This window comes from Uloborus diversus, chromosome 8, assembly GCF_026930045.1.
Source record: "Uloborus diversus isolate 005 chromosome 8, Udiv.v.3.1, whole genome shotgun sequence".
NCBI classification, from domain to species: domain Eukaryota; kingdom Metazoa; phylum Arthropoda; class Arachnida; order Araneae; family Uloboridae; genus Uloborus; species Uloborus diversus.
Genome location: NC_072738.1, coordinates 4,377,222 through 4,397,740, shown reverse-complemented (window position 1 = coordinate 4,397,740; position 20,519 = coordinate 4,377,222). Strand labels below are relative to the sequence as shown.

Here is a 20,519-nt window from a genome sequence, read left to right as displayed (position 1 = left end):
ATCAAGTACATTCCACAAATTTGCTTTAAATTAAGTTGAGACAGTGTAGTCGAAGATGGACAGCATTACCCACTTTTTAATTTGAAACCGAAGCTCGCCCCTCCCCTCTTTTTTGAACATTAATAATTTTTATATTTCTATATGTATCTTCCAACCTTTTTCTTCCATGGACTACACTATACTGGTGTGATGATACATTTTGCTATGATTTAGAACAGTGGTTTCTAAACCTGGGGGTGATAGCCACCAAAAGGGAGATTTAACTCTTGAGGGGAGCGATAAGTTTGTGAGGGGCGATAGGGGGTGATTAAAATTTAAAATACAGGCTAAAAGTGGGCAATTGATTCCCTCCCCCCTACATAGTGGGTTGAGGGGAGAAATATGGCTTCCACGTTTTTCAACCGCCACCCCCTTGAAAAGAATGTAAATCCGCCACTGATCGAAGATAGCACAGCAATACTGTATAGTACTATTACAGTGTAGTGCTTTATTATTACTGCATACTCTATATGTACCGTACTGTTTTTTTTTTTTTTTTTTTTTTTCATGTCTCTCTCTCCCATTGATAATTGATATTGTGCATCGTTTGAATACTGCTGTTTTTTTTAAAATACGGTAAAAATTCAGCTGTTTATGCAAGAAACGGTAATATATTGTTAAGAAATGGTCTGGAACAGTTTAAAGGGTGTTTAAAAATGTCTTAAATAATTGGATAAGTTAATACAAAATTCGTATATTGTACACGTACATTTGTATATAACACACACACAAAATCAACTCCTTCAAAGTTTCAGTAACGATACTAAAGTTAGTTGAAATCTATGATCTAATAAACTTTAATTTTAAAAGCACCAGCTTTGATACGGTGCTCCAAAACTTGAATTTGTTTATATATATATATATATATGTTTTTGTTTTTTTTTAATTATAAAATGAGAAAAAGCTTACTGATGATCAATTGGGTGACGGAGAATTAAAAACAGCAACAATAGCGATAATAATAATGAACAGAAATTTAAAATTAACTTTAAATTTCTTTCTATTAGAATTATGTTGTCTGAAAATTAATTTTTTTTCTCTCTTTTTTCTTCAAGTCCTTATTCTATTATACCCTTCTCAAATAGTTTCAATTATGCGTGCTCAGTCATTTAAAACGAGGGGCATCATGACCGGATAATTGGACAGTTCGGGCAATTAGAGTTTGGATAACTGGAATCCTACTTTGATATAACACAAATGTAATGTATCTTCAAACTCAGAAACCTGTAATTCTGTTATGGGGGAAAAATTCACTTCAGAGAACTCATAATTTAAAAATATTGATTTTATTTTTAAAAAACCATTTTTTGTGAAGTTATTTCTGAAATTAGATTTTTTTGGAGTTTTAAATAATAAAAAATGTAATAAACATCCATGGAATGACACAACCAATGATTAAAAAAAATTATAATAACGAAAATTTAAAAAGAATCGCCGTTTTTGGTTCTGGACCAGAAATGGCAGCCGGGGGGGGGGGGGGGGGGGGGGGGGGGGGGGGGGGGGGGGGATTTTGGAATGCCTCCCCTTTGTAAAATTTTTGTTTATACAATGTCTACAAGCATGCCGAGTTTCATAATTTTATCACAATTTGCAGTTTCTTCCCCCGTAGCCCCCCGACTATTTCCAAGTTAGGCGAAAACTAAGATCGATCTCGGGGGGGGGGCTGTTCCCCCCCCCTCTTTGCACGACTGGGCCCTGTTAAATGCCGTAAAAAACTATGTTTTCTTCTTCAAAATTTTAAAAGATTCGTACCACCAAGTTTTCTCTGTAATTCCATGGTAATTTTTGTGGACCTTTGTCATGAACAAAAGGTAAAATTCCTCGTAAAGATTAAAAAAATGTGACCTTTCAAACACAATTTTCTTTTAAACTGTCCAAGTCTGATTTAACAAACTTTCCAGTCTTTTCTATTACTATTTAGCAATTTCTATAAATGCAGCATGAAGGAAACAAAGCTTCTAAAGATTAATATTTAAAAAAAAAAAAAATACATTAGATTGACAACTTTTATTAGTAGATTTAATAGCCAAAAAGAAGACATTTCTAAAATATGTTGCGATAAATTTACCGAAGTTTCCGCGGTTAAAAAGATGAACCCTTAGTATAACGAAATCATTTCTGATCTAAACTTCAAATCGAAGCAAAAATGCTCTCATCTCATTTCTCTGCAGCGGTTTTGTTTGCTTTTCCAATTCCTTCGCGCTGTCAATGCCTGAAGGCACTTGAGGGGTGTGTTTCGAACAATGAAAGACATTCCTCACTGACTCCTCTGAAGAACAATATCTCCTCCACACAAATTCCGGTTTGTCCCCTTTTCTGGATGTCGCGTAAAACCTGTCAGTTGTAAAACTAGTTTGCGGCTAAAACGTACAACGAGCATGATGCTTTCGTCACAACCAGGGTGCAACATTTTGCGCCATCTATTGGGTAAAGGAAGTTTTTTTCATAAAATGGGACAGTTTGAAATTTTCTACCCCTAAAATCTGCTGCCCTAGGCGATTGCCTACCCCAGGAGCCAAGGCCTGATATCATGTAATGTATATGTGTTAAATTATGAAAGAATGCTTGATTAACTATTGCAGATGCAAATTATAATACTAAACACAATTACTTTGAAGATTGAAAAGGGTGCCTTTCTCCAGGTCCAGGGGTCTCATCGCCCTGAGCCCTCTGCAACCTTAGCCAACAAAAGAAATTATGACAGCATTCAATATGCATGTACAAAACAAAGTTGGAATTTTCATGTAATGTAACTATAATTCTTCTCCTCTCTTGCCCAAGTTCTATAACGGAAAAAAAAATATAACATGTAAAGTACAGCTGTCAAACATTAACACCCAAGTTAAATGCACATTTTCTTCATTTTAATTTTTATAATTTGTTGCCCAATGGGAAGGCAATAATGAATAATGTTATACCATGGTTAAGTTATGAGGCAAGTGCAAAATATATCCCTCAAACCTTGAGGTGTAACAATTTTCTACCGCATTTAATTAGTTTAACAAGAAAATGTTGCTCTTAGCTAAAATTAAAGACATATTTTTTAGTCACTGTTAACTAAATGTTACTGAATACAATATGAATATTAACAATCCCTGCTCTTGTTCATGATTATTCAAATCAATCTGAAATAAAATTTACTTTTTCAAATTTACTAAATTGTAACTTATAAGAATTCATCATTATTGCACACATATTACATAACTGAACAAATAAATTCAATGTTATGCATAAAGTTCAAACATGACAAATGACAGTTCCATTCAATTTATTTTTGCATCAAAATTGAGTCCATGTTTTTAAATGTTGGGTATCATACTTTATTACAATATTGAATACACAAAAAATGTTACAATCATAGAAGTGCATCAAATATATATAGTTTTTTATACTTGTGATTTATTGATAGCAATTTAAAGGGTTCAATGTAGATTCAAAGCTGCTTCTGTAAAATTCATCCACTGCTCTCTGAAGAAACTTTGAAGAGATAATGCAAACCGAAAAGCACAAACAGAAAGGATGGCATTAATTAAAACCAAATCTTCCTGCTGTATGCTACTCAGTACAAACATTTACTTGAAAAGGAAATAGTGAGATTGGACCAATCCTTGTATTGAAACTCCTGGTTCCAGTTCTGGATCTTAGGGCCCAAAACAAAAGGTCGTAGGATAGCTGTAAAAGCAAGAAAAGATTTAATATTAAACAAGACACTTTGGAAATGAGAGTTAAATCTTAGGATTTCTTCAAATTTCATAGTAATACTTGACAGCAAATTAAAACCATTTATGTATATTTCCTTGAAATTCAATTTCTTCCAATGCAAACTGAAAAGCATCAACAGAAAGGTTGGCACTAATTAAAACCAATTCTTCCTGCTATAATATACCTACAAACAAATTTAATTAAAATGTTGTACAATTTTCCTTCACACTTTATCCAGGCTTAGGACTGGCAGCTGTTAATGCTGGCGTGTTTAAAAATTGTGTTAAAAAGATTTAAAAAAAAAAAAAAGAAAAAAAAAGAAAAGAAAAGAAAGAACAAAAAAATGCATTTTAACTTTTAAACTGTAGCATGAAATGAACTACTGCATGAGCATACACTAGGATTAATTTCCACTCTGCATTTGGATAAGGTATGGATCAGTCTTAGTTTTGTGGGTCTTCTGTCTCTGATGAAAAAAATTGCCACCAAGAGACTTGCAAAAATTCAAGCATTGGAATTTAAAACTGCCCTCATCAGTTCTGCACAGCAGCTGTAAAATAAAGTACATTAACATAAAAAAGTATTTTGTGAGGCAAGTATGCAGAGAAAGGTAGAGCAATAACTTATTTCTCTTACCTTTCAAAAATCAGTTTCACATGTAATTATTTATTTGCAACCCACAAGAGTGTTATAAATTTGCTTCCTAGAAGCAAGCAGGGGTTGAAATTTAGAAAAATACGTCACTGGCCCAATGGACTAGTAAAATCTAAATTTCCCAGAACAGCACACGTTTAGTGGTCCATTATCACATCCTGATTTTAAACAATATGAAAAAAGGGAAAAAAACAAAATAAAGTAACATGATAATATAGAGACAATTTACAATTTTTAATCGACATGACACAAGAGGTAAAATCACTATGTTATAATGCTATAGAAATCTTTTAACATAGTCTTTTTTGCAGACTGAAAATCTAAACATTGTAAATAAAGGTGCAAACTTTCTTATGGTATCGAAATTGTGATGCTTACAATTTCTGAAAGGAAAGCAGAAATAAAACTTCCCTGGTCAAGTGGACCACTACAATTTGTATTTCGCTGGTCCAGTAGATACTTTTGTGGTTGGTCCTGAACTAGTGGACCACTGTTAATTTTGAACCCTGGCAAGTATATCAGATGAAGACATAAAATTTTGACTATTGAGAATTTGTTGAGCAAAATTCTCAATAGTCAAACACATACCCTACAATTCATGTTATCAATGTGAGTGTTATGAGGAGGATAACTTACATCACTATCAAAGATATTTAAAAGTTTACAAACGAAGTTTCTCCATATCATTATAAAATCAGAATAAACATCTAAATTTTTGCAAACCTTTAAGATCCTAAAAGTTGATCATTCTATATCTTTTACTGTAAATAACAGTAAGAACCAATGACAATTGATATTTGCTGGTAGAACAAACATAATCTGACCGAGAAATTTCTTCCCTGGCACAACACATTCTTCATTTGTAAGAGCCGACTATGATATGATTTTGCAGCAAGTGAATTATTACTTACTGAATTTTGGAATTTTGTGTTATATGATTTGGAAGTCATCTACGATGCTGTCAAATAACCAACCGTTTCAAAAGATAATGCGTTTTAACTTTAAAAATACTTACTTTATAGGCAGTTAGGATATCAAGATTTTTATTCCATCCACTTTTAGAACACGCCGGTATATCATCAATTTTACATTTCTTCTGGGAACATCAACTTGTTAAATTCGTATTTCATCATCGAATCACCAATAATTAGTAGTCGCATACCAGTTAGGAATGTAAAGTACAAATCAAAATGAATAAATTAAAACAAAAAAGTAAAATACAAAACACACAAATGCAAGAAATAAACATTTTTTGCGGATCATAATCACCACGCCTCGTGTAAATCAAATCAGGTGTAAATAAATCCGTGAACCGTGATCAGTACTCCAAATAACGATTACCAGAGGTTGGCATAAATGCGGCGACGAGTTCGTTTTGGCGACTCTTTTGGCATGTTTCCTGTTCCTATTATCTGGAAGAATCGGTTGATTGGAGCAAGTGATCATTAGCTGTCACGTGATTAACTAACCGGTCGCTATCAGTCGTGCTCGTCGAACGCACTCTCTGTTATACTGCTTGGGATCCGCCTTTTTGTCCTGTTGCCAAAAGATTCAACCTCTCTTTACGTTCGCCTGTAATGGTTTTGCTTTTTCTCTTTCTGTGAAGATTTGCGCTCTTTAGCGTTATCACAGAACTTTACTTTCTTGAAAGATGTGGAGCTGATTGTTTATTTTATTTTGTTTTCTCTAGACGGTGGTGAAAAAACAAGTTTCTGAAACGCAAGGTGAAATACTCAAAAGTATTTTGTGATCAATAAAAGAAAAATGTTTTGAATGTCATGTACGATGATTACCCGACATTCGGAGCTTTTGACTTATCCGTAGTTGAAATGGTATTGATGGTTTAGGAGGAAATATTGTAATGAAGCGAAACCATTGCTGTTTTTAATGTTTTAATTATTGTTTGGGTTATGCGATACGTGAGGACAATCCACACCATTTAGATGATGTAAAAAAAAAATGGAAATGATAAATAAAATCCATGAGGGGCATGACTTATGCGAGTGCCTAAAGATATGAAAAATGAAATAATTTCTAATCCAGTGTAAAGTGAAAGTGACTGCAGTGGTGATGAAGGGGAACGAAGTAACTACAAACATACTTTACAAGACGAACTACAAAAATTAAAATCAATTGCAACTAGCACAGGTGAGTGAAAGTGATAAAAAATGTCATGAAGTATTGTCATCACCATTAGCCAGCCAGCCAGCCTATCTATACTAATAATATAAAGCTGAAGAGTTTGTTTGTTTATATGTGCAAATCTCTGAAACTACTGGTTTGAATTGAATTTTTTTTTTTTTTTTTTGTTGAATAGTCCATTTATTGAGGAAGGCTATATATAGGCTATATAACATCACATTGTGACTAATATGCATGGAGCAGCAATAAATTGAGGTTAATCAATTATAATCATGATGCATTTTTTGTTGCATCAATAGCTCCTGCGGTGAAGTGCTTGGGCAGCAACCCTAGGGCAGCCAGATTTGAAAGCGGCTGCGGGTGGGAAGATTTTCAGCAGTCATTACCCAACTCATTAAAAAATCAAAGGTTTTCAATTATTTTTTTATTGAAATTTTTTTTCCCGATTTTCTTCTTTAACGGAAAACATCGATGTGGATAAGGAAAAATATATAAGGAGAGTATGAATTGTTTCTCAATATTATTACGAACCCAGGCAACGCTGGGTATGTTTGCTAATCACACAATAAAAAGCCCATTATACTTCGCTAAAGTAGGAAAGCTGGGTAAAAATGTGAAACTGACAAACTGATTGCAAGACAAAATGAAATAAGTAAAGCATTCTTTCCTACTTTGTCCTGTTAGTCGGAGAGTTGGTGACGAATTTTGGGAAGGTATTTTTGTCAATTTGAAACTGGGAAAATTGCAGTTTGAATGTTGGTGAATCTGGAACCCAGAACCTGCCTCACCGTTGGTGGTTATTTTGTTACTGCACAGCTGGTATGACAGTTGCAAAAATACGATCAATAAATGGGTCATTTCACGGTATTTTGGACATTAATGTAGAGTTCGTAACATGACTTTTTTTGCCCTAATTTGTTTAATTAACTATTTGATTAGCACATTATTTTATTTTGGGTTTGTCCTACCAACACATAAACTCAAATAATTTGCAAATCAAACAGTAATTTAAATAGTTAATGGCAAAAAAAAAAGAAGTCATGTTACGGACTCTACATTTGTCCAAAATACTGTGAAAGGGCCCAAATCTGTCCTTTATTCATGTTGAAATTATTTTAGTTTCTAAATTTTTCCTCTTGAAAAATACAGAAACAACACTCCCATACTGTTTTTGTTATAAAAACCCAGCTGGTTTTAATAACTCTGGGGTATGGATGAAATTTCATCCATAAGCTCATTTCTTTTGCATTGAAAAAGGCGTTCCTTGTAACGCTAAAACATGTTGCTGCAGTAATCTGCTACCTTTGCTAAATGACGTTGTTATTTCTTATTTTGCCAACCCTGTTTTGAAATCAGATTAGTTTTTTAAACCCATGCATGTGTAACTTTTTTTTTGTCATAATTTCTGTAATTGGTTAACTATTCAATGCTACGAGGGATGCAGCGTGGAGTCGTACATCCATTTAAATAAAACGCCCCAACCTAAAAAGAGTTTAGTTGGCGATCTCCAGTAATTTGCTTGGTAGGTAGTTAGTAAGTGTGACATTTTATTTGTTGCTTGGTTTTTCTTCACTGTGTCATGTCCTGGGGTTAGGGCCCGATCAAGACAAACTGGTGCCCAGGTCCTGAGAAGAAGATGGTGCCCCCCCCCCATGAGAAAATCAGCAGAATTTTAAAGTCAATGTTTTATACTATAAATCTAATATACTAGAAACCTACACATTACGACAGAAACCTAGGATTTGAATACCAAACACTTGATAGTCACCATACTAATCATAATTAAAACTGCTTTACCTTAAGGTGAAAATGAGTTAAAAAACAATTTAACACTGCAAAAATAGCAAAAAAAAAAATGTAATTCTGACATTTAGCTTTAAAAAGGCTTCTTCCTGGCGTAAACAGATTCATATGTGTTGATCACATCATCGAAATCTAATTTTGATGGCACTGAATTTTCAACGGTCAATAAAGAAAACGCTTAAATTATCCTGAGAAACACAGCTTCTCAAATGATTTTTGATTCTTTTCAAAGCTGAAAAGGAACGTTCACTGGAACAGAAAAAAAATGAATGAAGTTAATTTAGGCTATTTTAGTGCCCCTAAATTTGTGGTGCCCAGGTCCGCAGACCCGCCGGACCGTGCGTTAATCAGACCCCGCCTGGGGTGTTCCCATAGGGTACAATACTCTATATTTACGGCATATATGCCGTAAAATCTGAAACATTTTTTGATATTATTTATATGATTGCATACACACATTGTGCATAATGGCTTACTGAGAGTAGTAACCTTAGAAAAATTGATGGGAACATGTCACTAGTATTGACTCATCACCAAGAAACATTGCAAACAAGTATAATCTTAACCAAGGGTAATGAAATGTTAATGTCTCAAACATTGTACGACTTTGGAAAATATATTTTTCTAAAACTCAGTTTTCTTATACTAAATATAGTAGTCAAAAGCTTTGTTTTCAAGTCTAGTCTATTGACATGTAAACTGTGTATTAAATTGTGTTATTGATATATTTTTAGCCATCTACAGTATACTCCCGATTATCCGTGCTAACCACCGGGCGGCATAGCACGGATAATGCGAAAAATCATTTAAGGAATATGCAGGGTAACTATTTAAGGGGAAATTAGAAAAAACTATGTATATACTCACACAAACCAGGAACGTTTCTTCGAAATATATTGCTTAAAAAAAATCAGTGATATATTTTTGTTTTCTTTGTTTGTTTAAATTATTGCGTATGTCCGTACGAATTTTTCTTACTGCAATTATTTCTCCGTAATCGTAACTTCTTTCGCTCATGTAATCCAATAAATGTTCCACAGATTGTAGAGCAGTAGAATGTGAAATTGTATTTTCTTCATGTTCTTCATCTTCGTTTTCGGTATCATCACTTGCGTTTGATTCAGTAACAAGTTCAATGATATTTTCGTCAGATAGACATTGAAATTCTGATTCACATTCGTCGCTTTTAAACCACTCTTCGACATTTTCAGCGTCAACTGATTCGAAGCCTTCGATTTCTTTAACTTCCTCAATGATGTTATCAATATTATTGATAACATCATCGAAGCTTTAGAAAAGTGTGATTACGAAATGATGCATAGATAATCCGCACAAAGATAATCGGGAGTATACTGTATTAAAATAAAATAATGTGGGTGACCTGTAACTTCCATGTACAAAACTTTCATCTTTATCAGCTTTCTCAATTTCTTTTGCATTGTGAAGAGTGAACGCTTCAACTTTTAAAGAACTAAACAGCTCAATTATTAATAAGTTTCCAGGATTTTTATTGCAAAAAAGAGCCGCGGTGTCTCATGACTTTTCTTAAAAAATATAAAAATAATGTTAGTGTCTTCTGGTGTATGTGTTTTAAACAGTAGAATACCTTTATAATGCTGACCTATGTAACACAATTCTCTGTAAACCGCACAACTTTTCATATGTAAACAATAAGTTTTGCAGTTAAAAAAAAGCACGTTGTTCTGCCTTGCAAACATAAAATTTGTTTGGTAAATTAAAGTTTTCATCTTTCTAACTCAATTCAAAGGTTTTAAATGAAAATTAGAACTCACAGTTTAAAAAAAAATACCAGTTCACTCTTGAAAATGCTGCTGTTATGCAAACCATAAAGATAAGAGAACTGCAGGATAATTTACTTTATTTTGATTGTGAAACATACTTTTTGAATATTACATTGTATAATTAGTGCTTTAATACGGATCGCAGTTAAAACTTATTCTGAAATGGAAATATACAGATATATTCTGAATATTAGTTTCAAAATTTGAAATGATCTATATAAAAGTTGTTCAAAGGTTTGGAACCTTGGAACAGCTTACCGGAAGTGGTGGTAATGAGCAAGGGAGTAGGTAGTTTTAAGAGGGCCATTGATCTTCACTGGGGATTGTTAATTGACTAGGACCAGTCTAGCTGGGCCCAGAGCCTGTTGCTAGTCCTCAATTTTGCATTGTATTGTGTTTGTATAATGCAAAATCCTGTATAAAGCAAAAGCTCTGGTCCCAAGTTGTGCATTATAACGGTCTTCTCTAGTTTCATAATAATAGAGGAAAAGGTGTAAAAGTGGGCACAAGTGTAAATACAGTTGGTTCTCTGTTTAACGACTTTCAAGGGAGCACAAAAAATTGTCCTTAAGTAGAAAGCGTCCTTAAGTAGAATGCTTTTAACACTATAGTGGACCATCTGGGACCGTGAAAAGTCGTCGTTAAATAGAGAAAGTCGTTAAATGGAGCGTAGTTTAACAGAGAGCCAACTGTATGAGCACCCTTCTCTAGTGGCTAGGGGAGGTACTTAAAACTGCTCTGTGTGAGGACTGTATATATATACATTTACTAATATAAGATGGCAGAGAGCAGTTTGAAACTATTTTTCGAACTGCTGGATGCAGCGTGGATTATTGAACAAATTGGTGTTTTTCTGAACTGCAAACTTTTAAGGGATATGAGAAATCTTGTTCTTTTCATGTTCTTATGTTTAGTTAAAAATGATTTCACTGTGCTATCCGGAAAGCGAGGATTTTGAGCTACTGTTGGAAGGTGTCATGCTTTTTTAGTCATGCACGCTTCTACGTTACATGTGATAATAGCCATCTTTCTTAGGTGAACCCCCATATAAAAGGTACCTATAATTATAACATCTTTTTTTTAAACAAAAAAAAAATCTGAAGCAATGCAACTTGCATCTTACAAGATGGAAAATTCTCTGAAGGCATTCAGGGAGAGGTGTGGGTTAAAGAGCCAGTTATGTTGTGCGATTTGTGCAATTATTTTTTTATCTTTTGCAATAAATAAAGGATAACCATTTTTCATAGTTTTATCTAGTTTTTAAATTATTTTTGGAGATTTTTTGAAGAGGGCCCATATTCACACCCTATTTTTTCTGAGACTTTTTGTGATTCGTTGTTCTTGAAATAAAATCATTGTTTTCCCTGCCATTATTTAATTGAAAGAAACTTTAAATCAAAAACAAAAGAGGGTGTCCGCTGTCCATAATTACTCCTTTTCCTCTAATAATAATAATAAATTTATACTTGGTGTTCCGATTGAGATAAAACAAATCTTTTGTGGGAGTAAAACTTTTCTTGAGAAACAGTGATAGCAGAATGGTATCTAATGCATTTCAGCACCAGACTCAGGTGCAAAATAAAATTCTCAAACATTTGTAAATGAATCACATTTAAATGGAAATAATTCTTTAATACCTATTCAAATTCAGACATAGAACCTAATCAATAATATTGTTTGCAATTGACTGTTGGGAATCATTGTTTAAATTTTCCTTCATATTTACTTCACTTTTTTAAATGGGGGTTAATTATTTTTCATCATTTATTTTAGATATCAGGGGAAATTGTATGATATCAACTCTCTTCTACATGTGTTGATATCAGAACTGATTAATCCAGGATGTCTTGAAGAAACGTTCCTGTGTATTCAAGAACTTAAAATTTTGGTTCCAAAGATATGATATATTCTAATTGCTGTCTAACCAAACGTTGCGAAACAAAAAGCAGTTATAGATCGTATATTCTCCGTAGCAGTATGTGCTGCAACTTATGAGAAAAAATTAAAATCTATGAGTAACATATTCGTGGGTTTTAAGAAGACATTTGTTGTGTTATACATAGTTGAGTTAAAGTTTGCATTTGGTGCCTTTTAAAAGTATTGTGAAAAGATTTGTTTTCATGGTGAAGTGAACTCGATTGGTTTAAAGATTTGGGTGTTGACCACCTCAGAAAGTATTCTTTTCAAGTTTTCATGGACACATTTTTTTAAAATGATTGATGTTACAGAAAAGAAATTTGAAAGTATAAAGCAAACAGTTTTGCAGAACAAGAGTCATAAAGTTCACGCAATGGATGAAAAATTGAAGGCAATTATTCGTATTAAGGACATTGAGCCATCAATTATTTTCAAACATACTGTATTTTTAAAAAAATATGTTTAGCGGTGCAATTTATTTTCCTTTTTTTAAAAATCAATTTTACCTGTAAATTCTAGGTACTAGTTTAGATAAACGAGGAGAAAATTATTTTTTTACTGCTAAACATACAGCAACTGCTTTTGGATTGAAAAATTGATGCAAAAAAAGAAAAGAAAAAGAAAGAAAGAAAAATGATTTTGTATGTGTGGAGAGTGGATAGAAACTAGCAATTAGGTTATATGAACGATAAAATGAATATTTTCTGTATTCTCAAGTATATTCCACAAAGTATAGCTAACCTACATTAGGGTTAGGGAACAAAAAGACCGTTCCATGCAACATGGATCTACAAGTGTGTGCAACAAAAGAGGCTGCATTGAGCGTCTCAAACAATAGTTGCAAAAATATAGAGCTCTCAGCTGGTGTTTGTACAACAGTAATGTATTCTTGCGCCATCTGTCAAAAACTGTTTTTAAGTCTTGCAGATGCAGAATCCCATTTTAAAACTCATGCAAACACTAAATTTTACTTGTGTCACACGTGCAATAGGATATATTCTGACTCTGCTTTTAAGACTCATTCATGCACTGCCAGTTCAAATATATTTTTTTGTGAACCTCGTTCAATGCCACTCTCTGAAACTAGAAATAGACCCATTCACGAAAAAAACTCTTCTGAGACTGCAAACAGTCCCGTTGGAGGAAAAGTCCCATCTACTGCAGGAAATTTTCTGTGCAATTTTTGTTGCAAGCCTTTTTCCCTTCCTCAATATTTGCGTGCTCACCTGAAGCGCCACACTCGTGAAAAACTGCATTCTTGCGACATTTGCTCAAAGGCATTTATTGCTACAGCAAATCTAAAACGGCATATGAGATGCCATTCAGGCAAGAAACCACACTCTTGTGATCTTTGCTCTAAAACCTTTATGACTCCTTCAGGTTTGCTGGAACACATGCGCACTCACGGTGAAAAAAAATATTCTTGTGATATTTGTCCAAAGAAGTTTCATCGCAGTTCATCTTTAAAAATACATTTGAGAATACACACTGGAGAAAAACCATTTTCTTGCGAATACTGCACAATGTCTTTTAGTCAAAACAGTCAACTAACACAACACTCGGAAACCCACGATAACGAAAAAATTTGGTTGTGCAATTTTTGTCCCAGAAAGTTTTTCAAAATTTCATCTTTGTTTTGGCATTTAAAAACAATCCACATCAGTAACAGCACTGCCTCCTGTGAGTATTGTTCAAATGCCGTTAGTGGAAGTGTGCATCTAAAGACACACAGGGGTCCTCGTGGTGACAGACATCATCAGTCGTGTGAGGTTTGTGCAAAAGCGGCTGTGTTTGTTGAGGATCTGCAAAATCACTTGAAGATTCACATCCAGGCTGTGTTCCTGCGAAAAACAGCAAATGAGAAGCCATAACAAAGAAAACATTTCCGTGTGATATTTGTGGAGATTCATTTATTTACAAAAAGCAGGGCCGGATTTAGGGGAAGGCAGGCAGGGCTAGTGCCCCGGGGCCTCCGCAACAAAGGGGCCCCCACAATAAAAATTGTTAAAAAATATCCTAACTTTCACGGGTCGAAAATATAGGATATATACATATATGTATCAAAATATTCGGATATATATCAAAGTATCGGATATTTTCAAAAATATGATGATCTTTTCGAACCCTGATTAGGGGCCTCCACTCCTTTGTAGCCCCGGGGCCTCCAGACTTCCAAATCCGGCCCTGACAAAAAGGATATAAATGAACATATAAGGCAGTGAGAAGCAAAGGGATGTAAGTGACAAAATTCAAAATTTGGAGATAACCAGTACAAATGGTAGATGAACCTCTCATCTGTACTAGGGCAAGAGATAGTACTAGTAGCCATGGTAGGTTCTGTTATACAGCGTGATCTAGAAAAACTTTTCAATGAAAGCCTACCAAAAACATTATCTTTAAATGCGTTTTTCTCAAAACTTTAAAATGTCCACTTACATCCCTTTGCTTCTTACTGCCTCATATAAAAGTTCATCCTAGCAAAGCTGTGTTATAATATTATGTTCTTGATTGTCTGCCTTACACCACTTTCTTTAGATTTGACGGTACCACAAATTCTTGATTGTATTGAGATTGGTACAGTTGCTTGACCAGTTTAATACCGAAATTCCTCTTTCTGTTTAAAATCTTTAAGTCGATTTAGAGATGTGATACGGAGTAGAATCTTGCTGAAAAATAAAATGTGTCACTAAATGTGTAACTGCTGTGCCTCAGATGAAGTATCATGCAGTATTATTGGTAAACAGCGGAAGTCACACACTGTTTTATTTTAAGATATATATATAACTTCCCAATTCCAGCAGCCCTCGTGCACCCACAAACCAAGAAGGATGTGTCAAACTGGAGAGAACGTCTTGCACAAGATTTCGCATAGGCTTTTCTTTCTAAACGTCAAACCCGAATACATTTTTTTGTTCAGATATTTCAAAAAATGATTCATCACTGAGTATGATACTTTTCCAACCTTGTTGCCCCTGTTTGAGCTTCTCTTTGCTCCAGGAGAGTAGTGCACGTTTCTGCTTCTTTGTTTATCTTTGGTCTTACTTCGGAGATCCGCAATTAAAACTGCAGTTTATGCAACCGTCTAAGTGTAGTTGGCGTAGACAAGATAACTGTACATTCTTTTCAACACTTATGGACATAAGAAGCATTTTTTCAACAATTATTTTGGGCGATTTACTTTAATTTGGGTGTTACAAATTTTCTACCTCGTTTACTTCAGTTACTTTTTAGTTGGTCATTCCTTCTATATTCCTGTAAAATCTTACATACCATAGATTGTAAAACATTCATTTGGATTGTGTTCAATAGTTTTTTTTTTTTTTTTTTCTAACTTTAAGAAATGATACAATAGATGACTTCGTTTTTTCCTATTTATCACCTTAACGACTCATTTTGAGCAATAAAAGGCATCTAAAAGACCGTAAAATTATCCGGGTGCCATGCTCCATATTTGTGACAAACTATAGGGTAACAGGTATGCAAATATTTTCGCTACTTTTTAGAATTTACATTGAATGAATAGATTATTCTAGTTTTTTGACCCATAAAAAAATCTATCTATTTTTCCAATGTGTTAATGACATATAAATTGTTAAAATAATACCCGAAAAGTTGTTTAAATTGATTTACCCATTCATGAATAACGAGTTTTAGTCTTTTTAATTTGTGTGTGCATGCGTTCATTTTTCCCGACTCAGGGCCAAGTTTCGTTCAAACAGTTCTGATATTCTTTTTCTTTTTTTTTTTTTTGAATTTGGGTTGTATTACATGCAGTAATGCTAGTCTTGCTAGCATAATTGCATATAATTCCTGCTTTCAAAATGTGATGGGAGATCAAGCCATCGATTTTGTAAACTTACGTAAGAGTTGAAATACACTGAAGTCTTATGATTGTTTTATGTTTTGTGTTGACAGAGAACAACTAGTTAAGTGAAACAAAATATACTTAAGTATATTTTTTTAATTTCAGTAAGAAAAAAAACTTTGAAAAAATAGGTACCAGCACCGTACCAATTGTGTTTTTATTGCATTAAAATTTTCTGTAAATCTTTTAAACCAAAAAGAAATCTGTCGGCTTCATTTTTTTTTTAATTAATGCTATATTTCTGGATGAGTTTGGAAGTGTAATGAACAAAAATTTGTGCATGAATGATTTGCCAAAAAATATCAATGCTTCATCGGTTTGGAAAGTTTAAAGGCAACTTATTCTGGAAATGAACATGTTATTTGAATTATGGATATACACGAATACTCTACGCTTTTAGTTTGTAGAATTTTTGATGCATAGGTCCTCAACCTGCCGGATATGTAATAAAACTTGTGGGGCGAGAATTCCAATTGTATGTGCGTAAGGCAATGTAGTGACCTTCATACGTTCTTTGAAAAAACGGCTTAGTTTCATTTTATTTAAAAATATCTTATGTATTTTTCGTGTACGTGAATTGATGCCATAATAATGTGACTGTTTTGTATTTGAAACATTATTGTTTATGAACATTTTTTTTTTTGAAGCATGTTTTGGACAGTTTTAATTAATACTTTGTTTATTAAATTGTGCTTTTTATAATGAAAATTTTTTAAATTCTTTTGTTGAAAAACTAGAGTTTGATGGTTGGGCAAGAGCACTGATAAATGAGATAGTCTTCCGGACCGTTCCCCTCCCCCTTAAAAAACGTAAAGGTTATTTTTAAATTGATCTGTACAAAAAAAAAAAAAAACTGATATGTTGTGGCCGTCACGAAACCTTCTTCTATATCTTTGGTATAATTATGATCCCTCCCCATGCTTGACGAGGTAGCAATATTCCCAACAAAAACAAAAGTACACATGCCAAAACTTAACGACCATCCCAATTCCCGGTTTATCTCAAAAACAAAGCGAAGAATGAAAATATAAAATTATTTTAAAAGCCTTGCTTAAAATAATTACAAGCATTTATTTGTTAATAAACACAAGATGGCCACAGTTAAAAAGTTTAAACCATCGCGATTTTCTTGTCATTTTCCAACAATTAAAATCACGCGAGTTACGCAGACGACAGTTTATAAATAACGATTAATCATTCTTATTGTTGCAATTATAAAGCTATTTTTATTCACACAAAAAAAAAAAAAAAAAAAAAAAAAAAAAAATCAGCCCCCCATGGAGCAATTGGCGCCAAAATTGAACCAACGCCTGTTTACATATGGATTGACATTTATTCCAAATTTCATCCAGAACGTAGCATTACTTTTTGAGACACGGCACTCACAATGGAAAACAAAGAACTTTCAATTGTGCCACCCCTTTTTTAGCTATTGACGCCAAAATAGAATCAGCTCTTATAACCTTTATGGGCTACTTATCGATAAATTTTTGTTTGATTCCGTTCATTATTTCTTGAGATACAGCAGTCACAATTGACATTCTATAGCTCAACCCCCGTTTGAGCTATTGACACCAAAATTGAATCAGCACCTGTACCTGTTAGGGGCAACATATGGACCAAATTTTGTTTTATTCCGCCAGTTACTTCTTGGGGAATAGCAGGCAAGCATAACTCAAAAAACGTCCCATTGCTTCACCCCCCTTGGAGGAATTCACGCCAAAAACCAATGGGCTCAAGTTCACATAGGGGCACATATGTGTACCACATTCCGTTTGATTTCATGCGGTAGTTTTTGCTGTAGAGCGACCACAAAAAACTGGTCACACACATACAGGACACACACACAGACAGACATTTTCCAAAAATGGTGGAAAGGGACTCAACACACCTCAAAACGTTTGAATCCGTCGAAAATTTGCACGAATCCAATACTTTCTTTTATATATTAGATATAGGAGAAAGTAAAAACAGCTTCTGTCACTCATCCTTTTGTATCTTTCTCTGTGGATACCTCCAAAGGAGGGGATCTTAGAAGCCAGTTCTCCCCAGGAATGTTTGAAGAATTTTTTTTTTTTACCAGGCCAAATTTTCTCTCTCTTGACCATCCTTTTTGTGGATGTTTCTAGTTTCTTCTGAAGGAAAGCACCTTCGGGACCTCCCCCTCCTTGAAGGTATCTATTTTTACCTGAATCACCCTCCCTAAGTCATTCTTTTTCTCGAATTTTCGCTGCTACTCTCAAAATAAATAAATAAATAAATAAATAAATCTGTGATATGAATCCCCCATCCCCTGAAATGCATTTAACTTTTTTTTTACTTGTCAAACTTCCCCTCCTTGACCATTTACTTCTCGTCAACTTCTTCAGCTGCTTCCATCTGAGAAGATCTTAGAGACCAATTTTGGCCTCCCAGTCGCCAATTTTTGAAGCATTGTTTTTTGCTCGATGGATTGATTTGGACCCACCTAGTTGGACTGGGAGCCTGTTGCTGGTCGTCACTATTGTATTTATATTTAAAAAAAAAAGGTTTAAAATTTATACGGAGTTTTTATTTATTACTTTTTTTTTACATCAACTACAGTGAAACCTGTGTAAATTGACCACCAGCAGTGCACTGTTTTAGTAGTCAACTTACAGAGGTTGATTTATCTATATGATAAGGGCTAATTCCGTGTATGAAAAAAACTGTCAACTTACAAGGGTGATCAACTTTACAAAGTACGTGAAAATCTACTGGAAATCTTTTATCAGGACACTGAAGTAAAATTACAGAGGTTGTAAAAAATATGTTACAGAGAATTAAAAATAGAAACTTTGAAGATCTAAAACCTGAGCTATATTACCAACTTCAAAAGACACATGCTGGCTACCCAAGTGCAAGTATGAATGGAATCATCTGAAGATTTCAACACGGATTATTTTATTTAAGAAAATGACAAAGACATCATATTGTACACAATTTCTGAAGGAGGACACAGATTTCGAAGTCCCAGAAAATCCCCAACTTCAAAGTTCTGTTGTTCCAAAAGACTTCCGTATTGATGTTCGGGGGGGGGGGGGGGGATCTATACCGACTTCGGTGACCAAAGTGCTGTACCCCAACAAGGATAATGTGTGGGGAAAAAATTATAAAAGTGTGTCAAATACCTGGATATACAGGGTGCGGCAAAAACGAGGACTAAGTTTGCATCATCAAATTGAAGTAAATTATATATTTTTAGAGAGTGTCTTTCGTTTTTGTCTCTCACTTTATTAGAAAATAGTTTCAAATATATCTTCTAGTTTAACTATTGTTTTTTGCTTTTCGTACAATTTTAAGCAAAAGACCTGCTATTTTAATGTTTTATCAAGGAGAATGACAGCTTGTTTGCTTGCCGTGCCTCGGTAAACAATATTTTATGCAATATGCCGTTTCAAGTAGCTTGGAAATAATAGTTGCTGTCCATGAAGTTTACAAAAATGAATTGTGAATATTTCCGTTAATCGTCAGGCCATCCAAAAGTGAGTTCAAGGAAATCCTTGGGTTTCCATGAGAGAAGTCGTTCGAGAAACGGGAATTTGTGATCGATAAGTGCGACTAAGGGCAAAAACAGAACTCGGACAGAAGCTGAAGAAAAGAAATAGGTATAATCTCAAAGATGCCAGAAACGTTTGAGACAGGGCCGGAAGAGATACCTTTCACTGATTTACCGTTCAACCAACCCACAATCCCTAGAACGATAAGATTTGATCTATAAACAAACACTCCAAGCACCTTAGAAAATGCTAAACATCGCATAAATCCGAAGTCAGGCTTAGTCTGTGATGGAATCAGCACAAATGACAATTTTGGTGAGACGGGACTGCGTCCGTGCTGTTCTCGGTTTGAAGGACACTTAATGATCGACCAAATTAATTTTCAGAATATTTATCTTCCTTTAATTTGGAGATGTAATAAATCTTCAAATTCAAAGTCGTTTTCTCTCTCACGGAGCAGAAGACGTTTTGCGCCATCTATTGACAGCTTTATGAAACTCATTAGAGCTTAATGTTACTATTTTGGTTGGAAACAATTTCTGGCTAAGGTTCAATTTACTTTTCGATAAGCAAAACCTACTGATTCAAAGATACGGTTTTATACGGGTTTTTTTCATTCCAGTTTCTTTGAGTCTTTGTCTGTAGCAAAGAACAACACTGTGATAACTTAATAAAGTATAGTAACCAGGTTATTCTTTTCAAGGAGCAATATATATACTTTTTTGTGATTTTCTCGATCATACTTACCTGGCACTGGGGATGCCTTGATCAACGAGGAGGCTCCCCCGAGCAGAGGCCCTTCATTGCACTTCGGAGGGTTGACGCTCGCCACATCCGCAAATTGCGGTTGCTTGGGGTGCGTAATTTTTGGTAGCTGGGACTGCGTTCGCGCTGTCCCTCATCTATAAAATAAAAATAGAAACTTGCTGAATGTAAATAGGTAATTTGAGACAGCTTTGTGTGTAACTTACCAACATTATCTAGAAATAACAAAATACATGTGTCAGCACGTTACGGGGACATTCATTAATTACGTAAGGGTCCCGGAAGGAGGGGTGATTAGAAAATTCTCTGCAT

The 20,519-nt window shown here is 34.3% G+C and overlaps 1 non-coding gene across 1 annotated transcript; it reads left to right on the top strand.

Annotated features, from left to right (window-relative positions):
• Nucleotides 1-20,181: 20,181 nt before the first annotated feature.
• Nucleotides 20,182-20,342, top strand: LOC129228749 (U1 spliceosomal RNA). The gene has a single exon (XR_008580943.1). It is a non-coding gene; the product is annotated as a U1 spliceosomal RNA (small nuclear RNA).
• The last annotated feature ends 177 nt before the right edge of the window (nt 20,343-20,519 follow it).